General features: G+C 39.4%; 1 long non-coding RNA gene across 1 annotated transcript in view; it reads right to left on the bottom strand.

Moving 5' to 3' along the window:
- Positions 1–17,581, bottom strand: part of LOC121906958 — a 33,085-nt gene extending 15,504 nt beyond the window's left edge. The window contains exons 1-3 of the long non-coding RNA XR_006098774.1: positions 17,490–17,581; positions 17,272–17,359; positions 2,605–2,739 (exon numbers count right to left, since the gene is read on the bottom strand). This is a non-coding gene — a long non-coding RNA (uncharacterized LOC121906958). The remainder of the gene's footprint in view (positions 1–2,604; positions 2,740–17,271; positions 17,360–17,489) is intronic.
- Between the last annotated feature and the right edge of the window lie 331 nt (positions 17,582–17,912).

Raw genomic sequence — 17,912 nt, forward strand, 5'->3', positions numbered from 1 at the left:
AACACAAATCACTGATACTCTTTGGACCCCATTATGTGGAAAGTAACTAACTACAACCACTCAAGTGCAGTTTTGAGGCACTTGTACTTAAGTTGAGTGTTTTTAATTTAATGCTACTTTATACTCCCAGTCAACTACAATTCAGGCTGAATTATTATAACTTTTATTACACTATATTACTTTGCAGACTAAAGATTTTACATACAAAACATATGTTTAGCCTCTAAAATAAAATGATTTTATAGATAAAATACAGCACATGTTTTACATAGTATGTAAAGTATTAAGAACTAGCTTCACCTTGATGAACTACATTAAAATGCTGTTTACATGTGCTTAATGCATCTGAAATGATAACAATAATAATTGAACAATATATCTATAATATTATAAGACTCTGAAAGAGGCCGTCCTGCATAATGAGTACTTTCCCTTTGGATAATCTAAGTACATTTTCAAGATTATGCTTATTTTTTCACTACTTTTACTTGAGAAACATTCTCAATGCAGCACTTATACTTGTGTTGGAATTGTTCTACCCTCTGCTACTACAACTTTTACTTAAGTAAAGGTTCTGAATGCTTCTTCTACCACTGCTTGTGTGCAGTATATAGCCAAGGTAACACATTATGAAATTAACCCTTACAAAAACGTTTTTTATCAGTGGGAGAATAACTCTGAATAGCTTTAAACATTACACAGAATAAACTGCTCTTTTGTATATTTGTACAGTTAAATGTCATGTATCTTTCACTCTGGCTTTCAGCCCACTTTAAAATAGTGTGAGTGAATAAATTCCTAATTCCAACATCTGTTAGAAGAGGCGCATGCGATTGTTTTCCAGTTTGTTGTACCTCACACTGAGTTGTGTGCATCTGTTTGCGACTGAAACATTAACTTCATTGCAACATCAGGTACTAGAAAAACAAGGTTTTCCGTGTCTAGTCAACATCTGTTTATCTAATCTGAGCAATTTAGCATGATCTTGAAGCAATCTTTGGAAATAGGTTGTGCTGTCTATTATTCATGGACACATGCCACGCAACATGAAGCCTTCTCTAAACACAATTTCAAAACAAAAAAATCTTGATCTGTTTTGTTTCAGCACTGATCCTTCCCATTTGGCTGAACTCAGTTACAGTTTACCGCTCAGAAAAGGCCTTCATGGATTATTAGCAGTATTCTGGCTGCTGGCGGAAAACAAAAATATAGAAATGATTGCACACATTGTCCTCTATTTGAAAAGAGATACCCAGGGAAATCATCAAGAGAACAAAAAAAACAAAAAAAATCAGGATGCTTCAATAATTACTTTAGGGTATCCAGTACTCTCTCATGGAATATATCAGTGGCCACCATGTCTGAGGTTTGACCCGCAGTTGCTGCACAAATCTCAAGCAAACGAGGGACAAGAGATGAAACTCCCATTATGGTTTGCTAAACAGTCCCTGGATAAAGAAGAAAACCCTGCAAAAATCGACCACCTGGACAATGACCATGCAGACTGTCAACAAGACTCACAGTCATATTCAGGGCTGTTCATAATATATAAAGAAAGTTAATTTCATAAAGGTAGGTATTAATGTTACAACAAATCAGGTGTAAAATTAGCATGTATAAATAACCAAGTAAGTAAGTATGGCTTCTTTTTTACAAGGACAGAATGTCTCTGCAGATAAATGAGGACAAGGACGTTAGAAGAAAGCACTGGTTATGCTACAGTATGTCCTGATGAAACCAATTTGAATCTGTAAAATGTACAATTTTACATAAATGTCATAATTATGTATGATTTTACATATATTTAACAATTATAATGCCAATTTCCTCATTGTATTTTATGAAATATCTGTCAGTTTTTTTTTAATTCAACTTTGTGAACAAAAAAATTTTACTCTTTATTGTGTGTGTGTTTTAGGTGTGTGAAGGTTTCGCTATTTTGTTGTCAAATATATCATCACCCACTATAAGAGAACTTTATTGCCATGCCCTCCATATACAAGTATACAGTATGGAGTACATTTTTAACATGGATGGCAGCCTCTGCAGGAACTGAAGCACAATTTATGGCAGTTGTGGTGCCATACTGACTTCACCACCAACATACAGTAGAATATTTCATTTTTTATCAGGTCATCTTCTTACAAATACACCTGAATACATTTCAGCTTGAAACTACAAAACATTTTACTTGAAATACTGCTTGTTTCACTTCCAATAAGATCCACAAAAGGCGATTAGACTGTGATACATTAAATATTATTGATATAGCATTTAACAATTCCTTTACAGACACATTTCTGAAGAACGAATGGTTTCGTCTGTAATTAATTTGAAAATTTGCGCAAAACTAATATGATGGTGTCAGAAAGTATGATTTCTAAGATGATTAAAATAACGAGTGGTGAAGGTGCAGTAAGGAGGAAAGTTTTGCAGTTCATATACAGTTCATGTAGACACCGTAGGAGCCAGCACTTAGCCTATTAGGACTAGTGCCTCTGCAGCACGCAATTAAATGTCTCCATGCAAAATGAGCACTCAGGTCATGTTTAATGGGCAGAGAGCTAATAAAGGTTGGGCTGAGCAGGAGGAGAGGTGACTCACCCTACAGCAGCAGCACAAAGGTGCTGCAAAGCCAAGAGCAGGGCGAGTCGCTGGTCCCCATCCGGACTTCGTCAGGCACCCTATCATCCTCCTTCACCATGCCACAGCTCATCAGCAGCGGCTACAACCCTGCAACTGCACACAAACTGAAATATGAATCTCCTCTCACTGTGCAGCAATTACATCAGCAAGTTCAGGGTGAATAAACAGCTTGTGTCCACATATTTCCAATATGTGCTTTAAATGAGAACTTTATGAGACATTTCTTCTTGTTGCAGCTGTTCTGTTGTTATGAATGTGATGTTTTCTTTAGCTGGGACATGCAATATTACAGCATCATGTTGGATGATCATCATCATGGTTCTGCAGCTGTGCAGCTCATGTTTTCTCAGTAACAGCGTAGACAAAGAGAAAACATGACACATAACATAAACCTTTGAGTCGATACTTTGCTTTTAATGGAGAAAGATGAAAATATCAATACCAGCTCATTTACAAATGTGTTTTGTAGCCCAGTTACTTATAGTTAATCGATTTTAACAGCCTCATGGAGGACGTAGCAAGAAATCAATTGAAGGGCCAAGTTAAGTGACTGCATGACAGTTGATATTGTGGCTAATTCGACATAGTCTAATCTGAAAAGACAATAATCCAAAGAGGACAGGCAAGAGGAGTGAACATTATAGCCGAGTTTGACACCCCACCTCCCTCCACAACAGCAATACCAAGCTGTCTGGCGAGAAAACATGAGATGAACTGGAATAAATTCTCCTGGTAAATGTTATTACAAACAATATGCCTTCATGAAAAAGAAAGAGGGAAGAGCAATCTGCGCAGACTGACCATTCTGCGAACCGTTTATCAGCTTGAAATGCTATTTCATGCATTAATACTCCACAAACTGCATTCCCCCCAACACTTTCAGTACAAAGCCCACCGATTTATGATTACCAGTCAACTAAGCAATAGCCTGTGGCCCCCGCCGACACACCACTTCCTTTTACTTCCCTCACTGTGAGCTCGTCTCAGGGCCCCTGCAGGTTCAGAGACAAGGCTGTCAGGATAATGTGATCAAGGTGGATGCAGGCTGAGAGAAGCTAAATCGTGGCTGGGTATGACATTCTTTGATTTTTAACCATTACAGAGTTTTCATAAAGCTGCAGTCAATTTATTTTATTTATTCTAATGAAGAGCATTAGGAGTGCCATAGTGTGCCGCACTGCACATTGATCGCCTCGTTAATCACACTTTGCAGACACTCGCAAATCAAGTTCTAACAGCAAGCACTGAATCAAGTGCAATGAAGCATGAGCTCCTTCACAATTTATGATCTTTCAAATTGCATCTTTTCAACCATTAAATTGCAAGATACCATAAATTTTTATCCTCTCTTCTTCAGTCCTGGTATTGATTCTGTCGTGTGAAAAATAGAAGAGTAGTAAATTCAGGCAGTTAGACAAAATTTAAGCCTTGTCTTCAGAAAGGAAACTGAATGGCATGAGGAAGGCTGTTAATTCGCCGCTGAGAACAAATATCAGGAGTGATCAAAATTTAAAAGTCCAACAGGGGCTTCAAAGACGTGGCTCAGATGAGTTTCGGTCCTCAGCAACCTTGAGATCTTTTACTTCACTACCTCTCCAATGCCAGTGCACCTTCAGGGTCTTTTACCAACCATTTTTTAAGATTAGGTACCTGATGTGCTGCAGAATTAGAATTAAGTCCTCACTATATATGAAAATGACTAGATCCTCTTTTCATGTACCAGAAAGTCACAGATCTGGCTACTTTTAAAAGGAAAAAAATGGGGAAAAAAGTAAAAAGGACAAAGAGCAAGAAGTGGTGAGAACACAAGAGCATGCAATTCATATATTACATTATATATTCTTATACATATATACTATGGCAATATGTGACTTTCTTTTCTCACCCAGCAGTTAGCTTTGAATAAAAAAATACCTATAAACTCTGAGTTTCATCACTTGGAGAGGTCATTACATTTAACCTGTGAAAATCTAAAATGGTTCTTACCTGCCCCATACTGTTCTCAGAAAATGACATAATTGTTCTTAGATTGCATCTCACTCACACCAAGCTGTAAGGAACACTTGTCAAACAATACAGTCAAATTAGTTCTTTGTGATTGAGCATGTTGAGGATCTATCCAGTACATTATATATCTAGGAAAAGAAACAGAAGTGCCGTGAAAAGAGTCTCAATTACCGTGATAAAGTAAAAGAGAGGCAAGAAAACCAGTCAACACTTTCCAAAAGTGAAGGGTTAACCTCTTCACATCTGTGCGGGGACCAACTCTTAAGTTATGATTGGAAAGAGTGCCTGCTGTTACATGTGGCATGGAAAAAAACAATGCTGCAATATAAGACCCAGCCTCAGAAAAGTTCTAAATCAGACACATCTGGTCTTATGTTTGCTCTTTGAATTTTATATCAACATTAAAGGAGAACGTGTGCTGCCACATTTACAATGGAACAGTAGCTTGATGATTCACGTACATAAATATCTTAGTATAAAATGAAACCCTGAAAAAAAAACAGCAAAGGTTGATGTCTGCAAGTTTTAAAAAACTAACAGAGTACTGAAATGGTTTAGCCGAAGCAAATGACATTTTAAAATGTCTACATTATTTTTTTACTCCTTAGAATTGTGGGGAAGAAAGCCTTCACTAACCTCACATAGCGCTGTGCCAGACAACTGCTCTGAAAAGGTGAACAGTGAAACTGCAGCGGCACGGCAGACAGGCATGGAAGATAATGCTGCTCCAGTCACTTTCATGGGAGGTGCTGCCCAACACAGACAGCACACAAATACGACTCCACATCCTGAGAGAAGTAACGCTGGTCAGGCAGCAAAAGTGTTTTTGACACAGACCCTCCCCATGGGAAGGCAAATCAGCAGAGGAAATAGCACGTAAGGAAAACAAACCATAATAAAAGGCATAAAAGCTCACAAACATTGGATTGATCAGATAATTACAACCCATCTGGCTTGTTAAACTCAATCTGCTATAACACACAGGCTGGCAGTTTGGCTTTTTGCAGTTGGTGCAGTTGGACTGTTCCCAGACCTGCTAATGACTGAAACTTAAAGGACAAGTGGGGTGATATTCTTTTATAATATAATTGTTCTTAGTGTCAACAAAGCTCATGAAAAGACCAAAACAAACAATGAATTGATGCTGCTATGCAAGACAGGGCAACAAATACTGTGTTTTGTTGGGTTTTTTTTAAACTTCCAGCACCATATCAGGTGACATCCTGTCACAACTGCTCTGACCTATTTGTGTTGTTTTTTTTTAACTACTAGCATCTTTTTAAGGCATTCTTCTCCTTTTAGTCTCATAAAGAATGCAACCTGCACTTTTTTTGCCGTTTTTATAACGTTTCTGCGCTGTGTCTCAATTTGCATTCTTCCGTACTTACACATGCTTTTTTGAGTGCATTAAGTGCGTTCACACTGACAATTATGGCAAAATGCAGTACGCACTATGAGTGCCTGGATGGTGTACTCGTTACAGTCAAAAAGTTGAGTGTGGAACGCTGGACACTTCTCACCCTCAATGGACGCCATCTTGGCTACGAAGCGGAAGGGGAAGGACCACCAACCTAGCGGAGATTTTAAAGCAGGCTAGAAGCTGTTGTAATTTTTGTAGGACTGTTAATATGTAATTTTATTAAGTTTTAATATCTTTTCAGAGGAGAAACTAATCATATTGATTCCCAAATTGTGGTCAGTTTATCCAAAAAATGCCTGTTTGTGAATCTGCTGCAACGTTTTCGGAGATGTTTTGGAGCTGCTGGCCAGGTGAGACCAGCCGGTCATCTCAGCTTTTAGCAGCCCAACAACATCCGTCGTCATCCTCGGAGAAAATGACTGGATGAACTCATCTGCAGCTCTTTTTTAATTTACCACTGGCACTAATGTCTCCGTAGCATCTTGATATACAATTCCTTTTGGAAGATACATGTTGGTCTCACAGACCAACATCTAACAATTGTAGCTGCCGCATTAATTTGTCTGAATGTAAAGTGATGCTTCATGTTTTTACATGACAGAACAACAGCCCTGTCTCTGGCGCTTTATATGTACAGATATCACCACATTTCAATAAAGACAAATGTATTAAAATTAACAGATCAGTTTATATTAGATTTCGTTTTAATTTATTAAACTACATAACAGTTTGGATTGTTATTATAGCTACATTATAGACTGAATACATAATTTACTGGATCTCTCTGTCAGTGACATTATTTTTTGGTGAGTTGAGCTTTGGGTTGAGATGATTTTGTCACAGTACAGTCAGGTAGGTGTGCTGAGGACTTGGCAAGTTCGACTCAGGAGTACAAACTTCTAGGGACGGGAGGACACCATCATAGTTGCGATCATAATGTCAATGGCTAAGTGCACTCCCTTTGTTTACATTCGGGAGGAACTTCTCCAATGGCGAAAGGCGACTGCCCCTGAGGAGTACCACCAATATATTCCAGGTGAATTAAGGAGGAAATACCGTGGCTGAAGAGCGGGGATTAAACAGCGAACGAAGAAGAGGAGATACAAGCCATATCTCCCTTCCATCGTTATGGGAAATGTGAGATTGCTGGCAAATAAGACGAAACTAACGGCACTGGTGAGAAGTCAGAGGGAATTTCGGGAGAGCAGTATAATGTGTTTTACGGAGACATGGCTCCATGAAGATATCCCAGACTACAACTCCTCCATCACCAGCTTTGAGACAATATGGGCAGACAAAGACCAAAGGAAGAGCGGTAAGAAGAAAGGAGGGGGGCTTGCTATTCTCATTAACGACAGTGTAATCCGGGGCATATTACTGTCAAAGATCGTGTCTGCAGCCCGGGTGTTGAAATTTTAGCAGTGGGCCTATGTTCCTATTATTTGCCAAGGGAGTTCTAACATGTTATAATAATAGCTGTTTACTTTCTGTCATCAGCCGACACAACCGCAGCATGTGAAGTCATCCACTTGGTCACAGTAAAGCTCCAGTCACAGAATCCCAGTGCTTTGATCGCAATATCTGGGGACTTCAACCACGTGACTCTCTCCTCCACCATGACAAACTTCACCCAGTTTGTTGACTGCCCAACCAGAGACAATAAAACCCTGCATTTACTGTATGCCAACAATCCGTATTAGAGCCAATGAGTTAAAGCTCCCATCCCCCAGCCCCTCAACCATTCACACCTCTCAAATCACCACGCAGCCCCCCTCCAGCTCTTCTCAGGCCCCTGTATCTGGAACCGCATTGAGCAGCACAGAGACCCCCCCAAGGGACCGTCCTCTCTTCCTTCCTATTCACTCTGTACACCTCTGACTTCAGGTACAAATCGGAGTCATGCCACCTTCAGCCATCATGGGGTGTATCAACAGGCAACAGGAGGTAAGATACAGAGACCTGGTGGATGACTTCATTGAGTGGTGCAGCCTGAACCATCTGCCGCTAAACATCAGCAAGATGAAGGAGCTGGTCATGGACTTCTGCAGGAATAAGCCTACTCTGTCCCCTGTTCCCATCCACGTGGAAGATGTCGAGGTAGTCCACTCCTAGAAATACCTTGGAGTGCATCTAGATGACAAGCTGGAGTGGACTAAGAACACAGAAGCCCTTTACATGAAGGGCCAGAGTCAGCTCTATTCCTGCAGAGGCTACGATCCTTCAACGTCTGTAACAAGATGCTGCAGATGTTCCATCAGTTAGTGGTATCCAGTGCCATTTTCCACGTGGCAGTGAGCTGGAAGTGTGGTCTGAAAACTAGGGATGCTAACAGACTGAACAAGCTTATTAGGAAAACCAGCTCCATCATAGAGGTGGCATTGAGCTGGACTTCCTAGGGGCAATGGCGAAGAGGAGGATGCCAACCAAACCTGTGAGCATTCTTAACAACACCTCCCATCCCCTCCACAATGGGCTTGTCAAACAGAAGAGCACCTTCAGTAACAGACTGATCTCCCTCAAATGTTCCACTGAGCGACACAGAAGGTCATTTCTTCCGGCGGCCATCAAACTTTACAACTCCTCCCCTCTCTGCTGCAACATGGGATTAGGTTGATGCTTCCTGTTGTATGCTTTTCCCCTTCTCACAAATAACTGATAACTGGGTAAGAACTGCACTATATAATTATTACTATTGTTCTGCACAATGTATAACAATGTTTTTATTACACATTGCACACCGTATAATTAACAATATTTCTACTCTTATTTTATTTTTTATCATATTTCATTATATACTATGTATATAATCATTGTGCAATGATAATAACTATTTTTCTTAATTTATCTCACTATTCTTATTATATTATATACTACATATAAAATTATTGCACAATGTATAATAACAACCTTTTCTATGTTATTATTTAACGACTTATTTTATTTTATTCTATTGTGTGATGTGTGCTGGTCGGTGCTGTTATGACAATTCAATTTCCCTTCAATTCCACTTCAATTAATAAAGTATTTCTTATTCTTAATTTCAGTGGAGTTTTTTTTTAACGTATCACTTTTTTGCTTCATTTGATAGAGAGAGACAGGAAACATAGGTGGAGAGAGAGGTATGATATGCAACAATCGTCCATAGCTGGAACTGAATAGGTGTTATGTGTCTTAAAGGATATGGCTGCAATTTTCCATATTTTTCTTATTGTCAACAAATATCATGTGCAAAGCCAAACCAACAATGAACTCGTCATCTTACAATTATTGTGTGTGTATCCAACGCCTGACAGGTCTGTGCTTTCATTGTTGTATAAAATTATTAACATGTCAATAAGCCACACCGTTGCACTGGGTGACATGTTCCTTCACCACAAAGAGTTTGGGAACTGTAGTTTGTTTAAAAAAGGGCTCCAAAGACTAATAACAGCGATCACATTTTCAGTCTCTGGAGAGTAGTTCTGTGTACAGCAGACGCATACAGTGCTTTGTTTGCTTGTTATGCTACATATCACAACCTATTGACTTTGTGCTACATATATATTGTAAATTTCTCTATAGTAGGAGGCTCACCCAGTGCAGCAGTGTGACTCATTGTCATTTCAATCACTGGTGAGAAGCAGCCTTTTTTGTCAGACATTTTCAGCAGGCTAATCACATCGAAACCTAAATCTTTCAGAGCAAATCTGGACCATCCTCTATTTAAAAGATTTGAGCTCCTCCATTCTGATCAGATATAAAGGTTTCTGAAAATGAGGCGCAACATGTACAAGTTTTAGTTTATCCTCAGTGCTCTTAATGTCAATATGCACCACAATGCACCACCAACAATATCGACCACATCCACCATTCTGCTGCTATAAATACTATAGCGCACCAGAATCTGTGGTTGAAAATAGTCCCCAACAAATGGACTATGTACTCCTGTTTGAGTGATGTTTGCTAAAAACTACACTACCAAACTGTATTAGGAAATTAATTAGCCTTTTTAGAAAGTGAAAGTATATCTATGTGAACTGATTTTAAATATTTACCTTTTTAGTAAGAACAAATGGGCTTGGGGCTGAGTGCCACAGAGCGGTGAAGTTGTAAAGTTGTGCAATACAGATGAATACATTGTTGGTCTTTTTCATGGGATTTGTTGAGCCTTATCCTTTAAACTGCAAGCATACTGATTCAAAGTTCAAATCTAAACACAAAGGGCACACCATACTAAACATCTCAATATATAACAACACAGCCACCACATAGTATTTAGATCTTAAATTGATGATCTATGATGTGGGATCTTCTGAGGCTCTGTGCTGACCTGTATTCTCAGCTGAAATGTAAATTGTACCACATCACACATTCCTCTTGTGATAACTCAAATAGATAACTGGACCAAAACACAATCTGACTCTATAGGCAAGCACATATCAACAAGCACACAATAGTGCACTCAAAAAGACACTTTCACTAGCCCAACAAAGGGAGATGCTACGGAGTATGACAACTTCTTGTGAACGACAAAATGCTGCCTGACAAGCTTTCAAGGGATGGTTGAGCTCTGGCAGATTACAGAGATCTTTATCTTTTCATAAAACAGAGTGCAGCATTTAAGTGCCAATGACTGAGAATACAATCTGAATTGTAAAGTGTGTCACAGCCATTACATGGAGATGTAGGGCCAGTAATGGTGAGAGTAATTGTGTGATGACAGTTTCACTGCACAGTGACATTCTCCAGGGCATTGTCATCGTCCCTGACAGGTAATATGGGTCCACTGGGAATTGGGTATGTCTTACAGTTAGAGTTTCTTCTTCATAAACACCCACCAAGCCCCCAACCCATCTTTACTTACAGCTTTGTCAAACCCCAGAACTCGCAGTGGCTTTTCAATATAGCTGCGGGTCTGAGTGAGGTAATTAGATGTTAATGTGAAATAATGGAATCATGGCAGGTTGTTACATAGGGAGAAATGCAGACCTCTGCGTGATCTCAGAGTGAAAAGCACAATTGCTTAAAAATCAAAACATGCTGTCAGTGGCTCACCTAAGCAGCGGAAAATGCCCTGACTTTGGAATACATTACAATGGTAATTGCTCTGACAAAATTACCTTGTCTAAGATGAGCTCGACCAGACATCTGAGACATGCATGTCGATTGGCTCAATTTCATGATCATTGGGAGGCTGAAATCAAGGCTTTTATGTGAGAGAAAATCAACAGAGAAATTGACATAAACATCTCATCGTAGACATTATGCTGAACGGTAGACAGAGCTGCAGTTTTACACTGCATTGTTACGAATATTTAATGTGCAGCTATACTTTTAACCATTGTTCTGGTGGAAACTGATGTAAAGTATGTGGCCACATTTCACTGCAAGACATCAATGTAGGGAAGCGACAATTGAAGTATTGGGCATAAATCATTAATTTGATTTAAAAAAAATTAGAGCTTGTTGCTCCCTCTAGTGGTAATTCACCTTTTGTAAATGTAACAAAATGCATTCATTGCAATGTTTGCCTTGAACAGCTGGATGTCAGATTTAGGAGTTTCTGTTCCAGCTCAAACAAGCCTCTCTTTTCACTGCTGCGTTGGTTACCAAACCTGTGCTTTTGCATCTTTGCAAGTAACAAAGGGGGCTGAACAACAGCCAAGGCTGAGTGAAATGACTTAATAAACAAAAGTATAGCATCATGCATGGACCCCACCTTTGATTGTTAGTTGTGGCTCTTTTCTGTCTGGGCTTTTCTTCACACGTGTCAGGACGGCAAGAGTTAAAATGCCTCTCGTGTCTGTGATCTGATGAGGATCACCTTCATCCGTTTGAAAGGTGATTTCCGAGCAAAATTGTTTCTCCGAACACATGCTGCTTGAGCCGAGAGCACATTTTTCCAGCATGTTAACAAACATGTAATTTCCATAAACACGTCCAGTAATTGACAGCTTGATTTGGGCTCTGCCAGGAAGCTGACAGACAGTTCTTGGCTGCTTTAATGCAAGCAGAACAGGCTTAAGGCCTCACCAGGCTGTAATGAGCCTCTCAGGGCTTTGTCTGGATTAGACCACCAACAACAGACAAAATCTCACACAAATCCCACCCAACATTCCTGATCTTGTTAGATTATACCATCTACTGTAATTCAGAATTGGCTTCAAATTAATAAAGAATTTAAGTCAACTATCAGCAGCGACAAATTTTACATTTCAATCTGAATTAACTGATAAATGGGGTGATTAGTCAAGTGGAATACAGGGTGTCTGGAGATGTAGTATCAGAGAGTTTTATGACTACATTTTTGGACTGATATTTGGACAAATAATGGAGGAATGTTTCATCTGATTTCTCTTTGCAGGTATTGTATAGCAGTTAAGAATAATGCCAGTTTAGTTTATCTGAAACAGAAACAGAAATATGAAACAGGTATGAAAAATATAAAGGTAAACATTAGATTAATGGATTTTATTAACCATATAAACTTCTGATTTTGCTGCTAAAGATACTAAATACTTCTAAGAAAAGAAAAAGAAAAAAACAGCAAATCAGATATATGTTCATATTGGAATTAAGACCTCACATTTTTTAATATAAGACTTTTAAAGTGATATTTGTACAACTAACTTTGGAACATTTTGAGACTTTTTAAGGACTTGTGCATGCAACGTTATCCAACAAACACATTCATTAGACTCATGGTACACATGGTACATTTCCCCACTTTTTGTTAATGCTAAAATCATGTCATACCATTCAAATAACTTGTGGTCACACCATGTAATATTTCTTTTTGGAATTTAATGGAATATCTATTTTAAAAATGCTCACAAGTGAATGATACAAATAAACAGGTTGATTTTGTCTTGTCTGTGTGCTTCAGCTGCAGACTATCACCGGAGTCTATGTTGAACCTGTAGTATCTGCAGGCAAAGATTTGCTGCTTGAACATCAGCAGCACATTCAGGTCCTTTCTTGTTTGTAAAAGGCTGTGGTTCAAGAGCAGCAGAGAGATGATGGTGAGCACAAGAGGAAAAATAGACCCTGATAAATCTGTATTGAACAGTGTGTGAAGGATGTTAATACATATTAATGGTGACAGGAATATTTGCAAGTGAATACACGGGCAAAGGGGATTAAACATAACTCTCCATAGAAGGGGAGGTATCATCACTCCCATTCTGGCGTGGGACTCGGCCGTATCAGATTCATCCCCATGCACATTGCCAGCAAACACTAAGCCCTTATCTCTTCACTGGGCCTCTCCGGAGAGTTTACAATTTCTCGCTTCGCTGGAGCCTGAGCTGAGCTTGTTACTGGCACAAAGGCTGAGAGGTGGCCTGGTTGAGAGCACAAAGCCGCCCTCACCTCTGGACGGACACATTTCCCTCAGATAACGGACGACTTGTTGGACAGTGGCACTAGAGTGTCCCTTTACATTAGTGTAACAGCCACACATGGTCCTCACAGTGGGACTCACAACAAAGTGAAAGTTCAGAAAACACATGAAACACTGACATGGCTTCAGTAAAGGATCTTTATTAATGAATTGTGTTAGAGGTGACAGAGGGACGGGAAACCCAGCAGATGTGGCTGGGTCCCTGGGAGACACTTTACCGTCCCGCCAAGGGCGCTATTCTCTGAGGGCACAAGCATCAGAGACAACGTGCCATTTGCCTCTCTGCTGATCATATTAACTCCTGAGGGGATTAATGATAGGAGACATGAAATTTAAGGTAAATGTGTCATTTAACCACACCAAAATCTCCGTTTGGTTATTTTCAGATGAAAAAGCCCATTTGGTACCTAAACTTATCAGGATAAAGACCATGTACATTTTCCAGCCCTCTGACCCCTGCTCTTTATTCAGCTGTACTCTTAAAAATCTCTCTTGAGCAACAAACTTCAACATAAAAAGGTTTTTTTTTTTTCTTGGGCGACCATTTTGACAATCCAGTTGCTGCATTTGAAACATACTACATAGAGAGGCTGGTTATTAACTGTAAATTAATAAAAACAACTCTGATTTTGGATTCAAACCTAAATTAATTTTAACCTGTGGTAAAGATGCAAAATTTTAAAGATGCAAATTGAGGCAATTTTAAGTAAAACAAGCTTGTGAGCTTAATCAGGAAATTATCTTACAAGGGAAAAAAAACGATGGATTTAGGGTTTAAAAATGTGATTCCAGTGCATTAATATGTCTTGTTTTATTAAAATATGCCTGCATTGTTCCTCTGAGAATATCCATGTCTACATTAACTTTCTTGGAATATAAATAGATTGAAATTATACATTGCCACCCTCTGAAATTAAAAGGTATATTTTCTGCTTTGCAACCGATTTATAAAATAATTCTTAGTGGAGTAATATTGTGCACACATGATCAGCCTCCATGTGATCGTCTAAGAAGTAACCCAAAGCTGTACTTACTGATGACATCCCAAGTTCAAATGTTGACACTGTAATTTACACTTTGGGAGATTTTTGGGAGATGTTGATTACACTGACTAAGACCGCAGAAACAGAAAACTTATAAACTGTGGTGGTTTACACAGAGACACTAAAACCAGGGTGGGTCATAAGACAAGCTCTAAGTGTTCTGTTGAATAAAGGCTTGCATGTGGCCCTCGCTTTGCTGCAGTGGAGGCAACGAAAACATGAAAATGACGCGATGTTTCACTCTATTTTATCAAAGAAGAGAATGCCAATATGGTTTCAGTAGGTTTTAAGTTGACAAGTAATATTGGATTGCTGCTTGTCTTACAGTAGGTCTCTCAGTCACGGCAATTTCAGCAGACATGTTGCTGAGACAGCTCTGGCATTGTTTTCTGTGACACAGTGAAATTCTATTTTCAGTTTTACTTGGTGCAGTAATTATCTGTATTGTTGGTGAGAATAAAGAAAATAAAGTGCATGAATATGTGCCGGTCAATTGGATTCTGTCAGTTCAAGCAGAATTGGGTACACAAGCGAGCAGCTTGCCAGCTTGTAATAACGATGGTGTTTGCGTGGAACAATTTCCCCTCTAAAACAGCTCATCAACAGCAGAGAGAGTCTGTCACCCAGGGTACGGAGTGACAAGTCTTCTGCATCTCCGTCTGTTATTAACATGTCTCTTACGACAAGCTCAATTATCTGACACTGCCCGTAATTTCCATTCCTTTTTCTGGCACAATGTAAAGTTCCTCTCCTTCATTTTCAAAGCTGGTCGTTTTGGATCCAGCAAATACTGATATAAGACATGTGTGGGAGGAGGAAGTGAAAACTGGGGGAAAAACATCTGCAAGTCAGAGCGAAGTTGCCACAGGCTGGCTATGCCAAGGCCTTGATAATTTCTGATATTTGTCATTTAAAAAGAATGAATGCTAACAATTTTTATGACAATACTGTAGTTGCTGGTTTCTATTTGAGAATGATTGTCACATATATAGTGAGGGGGTTTGGATAATTCCAGTAAGGGAAAAACAAAACTTTCTGAGTGAAATACATCATGTGAGAGAATGATTAATACAAATACGTAGCATTAAATTGTTACTATTACAGATTTTATTCTCACTTTCCTGTCGTCTGTCTTTCAAACTTTATCAGCTCCCGTATTAAAATGCTCTAGAACAGCTACTAAATTGACCTTGTGGTAAGATTATTTTGTCAGGAAAATCTGTACTTTTTAACTAAGGCAGATGTGAGAAGTGATTTGATTTTTACTCCCGAACATCATCCTCATCTGTTTTAACAGCGTAACCACTGTTAAAGCACAAAAGGTTTGTGGAAAATGTTGATTAGACCAGATTTCGGATAGCTTTGTAATCAGTAGGCGGCTAGCTGAGGATCTGTATGTGTGTGATGTCTGTGACCTTGTACCATCATAGTTCTGATTCCTGATGGGTCTGTAGTATAGCCGCACTCATTTTAATGTACAACAATTTTCTAAAGGATTACTAATGAAAACGAAAGAGCAAAAAATACAAATTAAGTTAAAGGTGCTTTCCGACAACATGTCTTGATTAAGATAACTAACGTAGACGCTTGTTCCTTTTTTTGATTCATTTTAATGAACCATTCAAACTGCTTTTTTTTTTATAGAACTGCCTAATGATTATTTACTGCACAATCTTGCAATCATTATGAATAATTCAACTAAATTAGAGGAAAAAGCCATTCAAATGACTTAGTGATAACCTCATATTCTTCATATTTTGACACTGAGAAAATATGGGTAGAGACACCTTTTACAACTTTTTATATTCATGATTTTTTTTTCTTTCTTTTTCAAAAGCACAGCTCTCAATCTGAAAAGTTCAAGTCAGAATCATACCAGGTAACAGGGGACTACTTTGGAAACGTTATGTTTTAGTGCGGACCCCAAAGGCCTGTTAGAGGTTACCTTACCGCTTCAAATCTTAAGGCTAGACTGCCTTCACTGGTGTACGGAGAGATGCATGATAAAAAGTGAAAATGTTCCACCAAAGTGAAATATCGCTGTAAGTGGGAGTGTCTGGGTTGCTGTGGGGGAACGTTAGAGGAAGTGGTAATGATGACAGCTCTAACTCAGTGCAGGTGCAGTAAAGCATGGCAGGTTGGTCAATTGCCCAGAACCCATTACTTCTCCCACGAGACCAACCTTGTAATGTGCTAGGTACCTTCTGTAAAGGATTGACCTATTGTCAACAGTGAAATCTTCCAGATTTTACATGAAGACGCAAGTGTTCCTCACAAGGTTATACAGGCAGGTTAAGAGCGTGTTAAATGTCTGAGTGCGCTGTTTGCAAACATTACATATTACACAAGAAAAAAACCTTGAAATACTGGTTCGCTCCATCATTAAACCAGTGGAACATTTTCTTTATACGGAGAACAATTGAGTATTACAGCTACTGGCAACATATTCTCTGTCTGAATGTCATGGTTGGCCTAGTTGGACAGGTTTAGTATTGGCCTGTTGAGCTGTCGGAAACACTTTGCATTTTGTAATCCCAGAGCACAATGCCGGTGAATGTAAAATTCATGATATTGTTTCTCTCTTTGTGAGTGCCTTCACAGGGCCTCTAAACATTTGAAACTGTGCAGGAGATGGGAATAGGATGACCTTGGGTGCCAGATACATCTCTGTTCCTGTGTCATCTTCAGACAGCCACTGTTTGACCACTATCTACCAGATGCATCCTATCCGACACTTGTAACAATAGTGTAAATGGGACGAAAATTGAGCTCACCTTAAAGGCGGACTTCAGTCCTCTTGAAGGCTGAAAGCCATGGATGAGCCCAGTGCCCAGTGGCAGCTTAGAGTCCTTGTTTTGCTCCCTGAGACGTGTGTAATCAGAAAGAAAGTCCAGCACAGATTACAGTCTTCAATCAGTCAGGGAGGAAAATGATATGTACATCATTGTCTCTCCCGCACATCCCAGGCACTGTCAGCCTGCATGCATATTACCTGTGTCAAAGCTGCCAGGGACATGACGAGCGAAACTGAGAGCCATCACAGAGCCGCCACTCAGGGGGGGTGTCGAGTCTTCAAGCGCAGCAGCGAGATTCAGTCTCCATGGGGACTCTACTCTGACCTCCGGGATGTTGTTGACACCATTTAATGTACATTTTCAGATACAAAACGTCTCCTTTCATATCTGAAATCGTTTTCAATGGGCTGAATAGCACTGAAGGCTAGCTCTTGTCACCAAAAAAAAGAAAACATTGGGCGCGCACACTCGTGGTTTTTCCTCGACTCGAGTCCAAGGAAGTTGAAGCCGTTGTCACATTTGACCTTGAGGTGCACAATAAAGACAGAGTTATTTTGTATAGCGAAGAAAACTATACGACTGCTGTGAGGAATGTCAAAAAAATATCCCTCCTAATCTTC

The sequence above is a fragment of the Thunnus maccoyii genome, chromosome 11 (genome assembly GCF_910596095.1).
Source record: "Thunnus maccoyii chromosome 11, fThuMac1.1, whole genome shotgun sequence".
Taxonomy (NCBI): Eukaryota; Metazoa; Chordata; class Actinopteri; order Scombriformes; family Scombridae; genus Thunnus; species Thunnus maccoyii.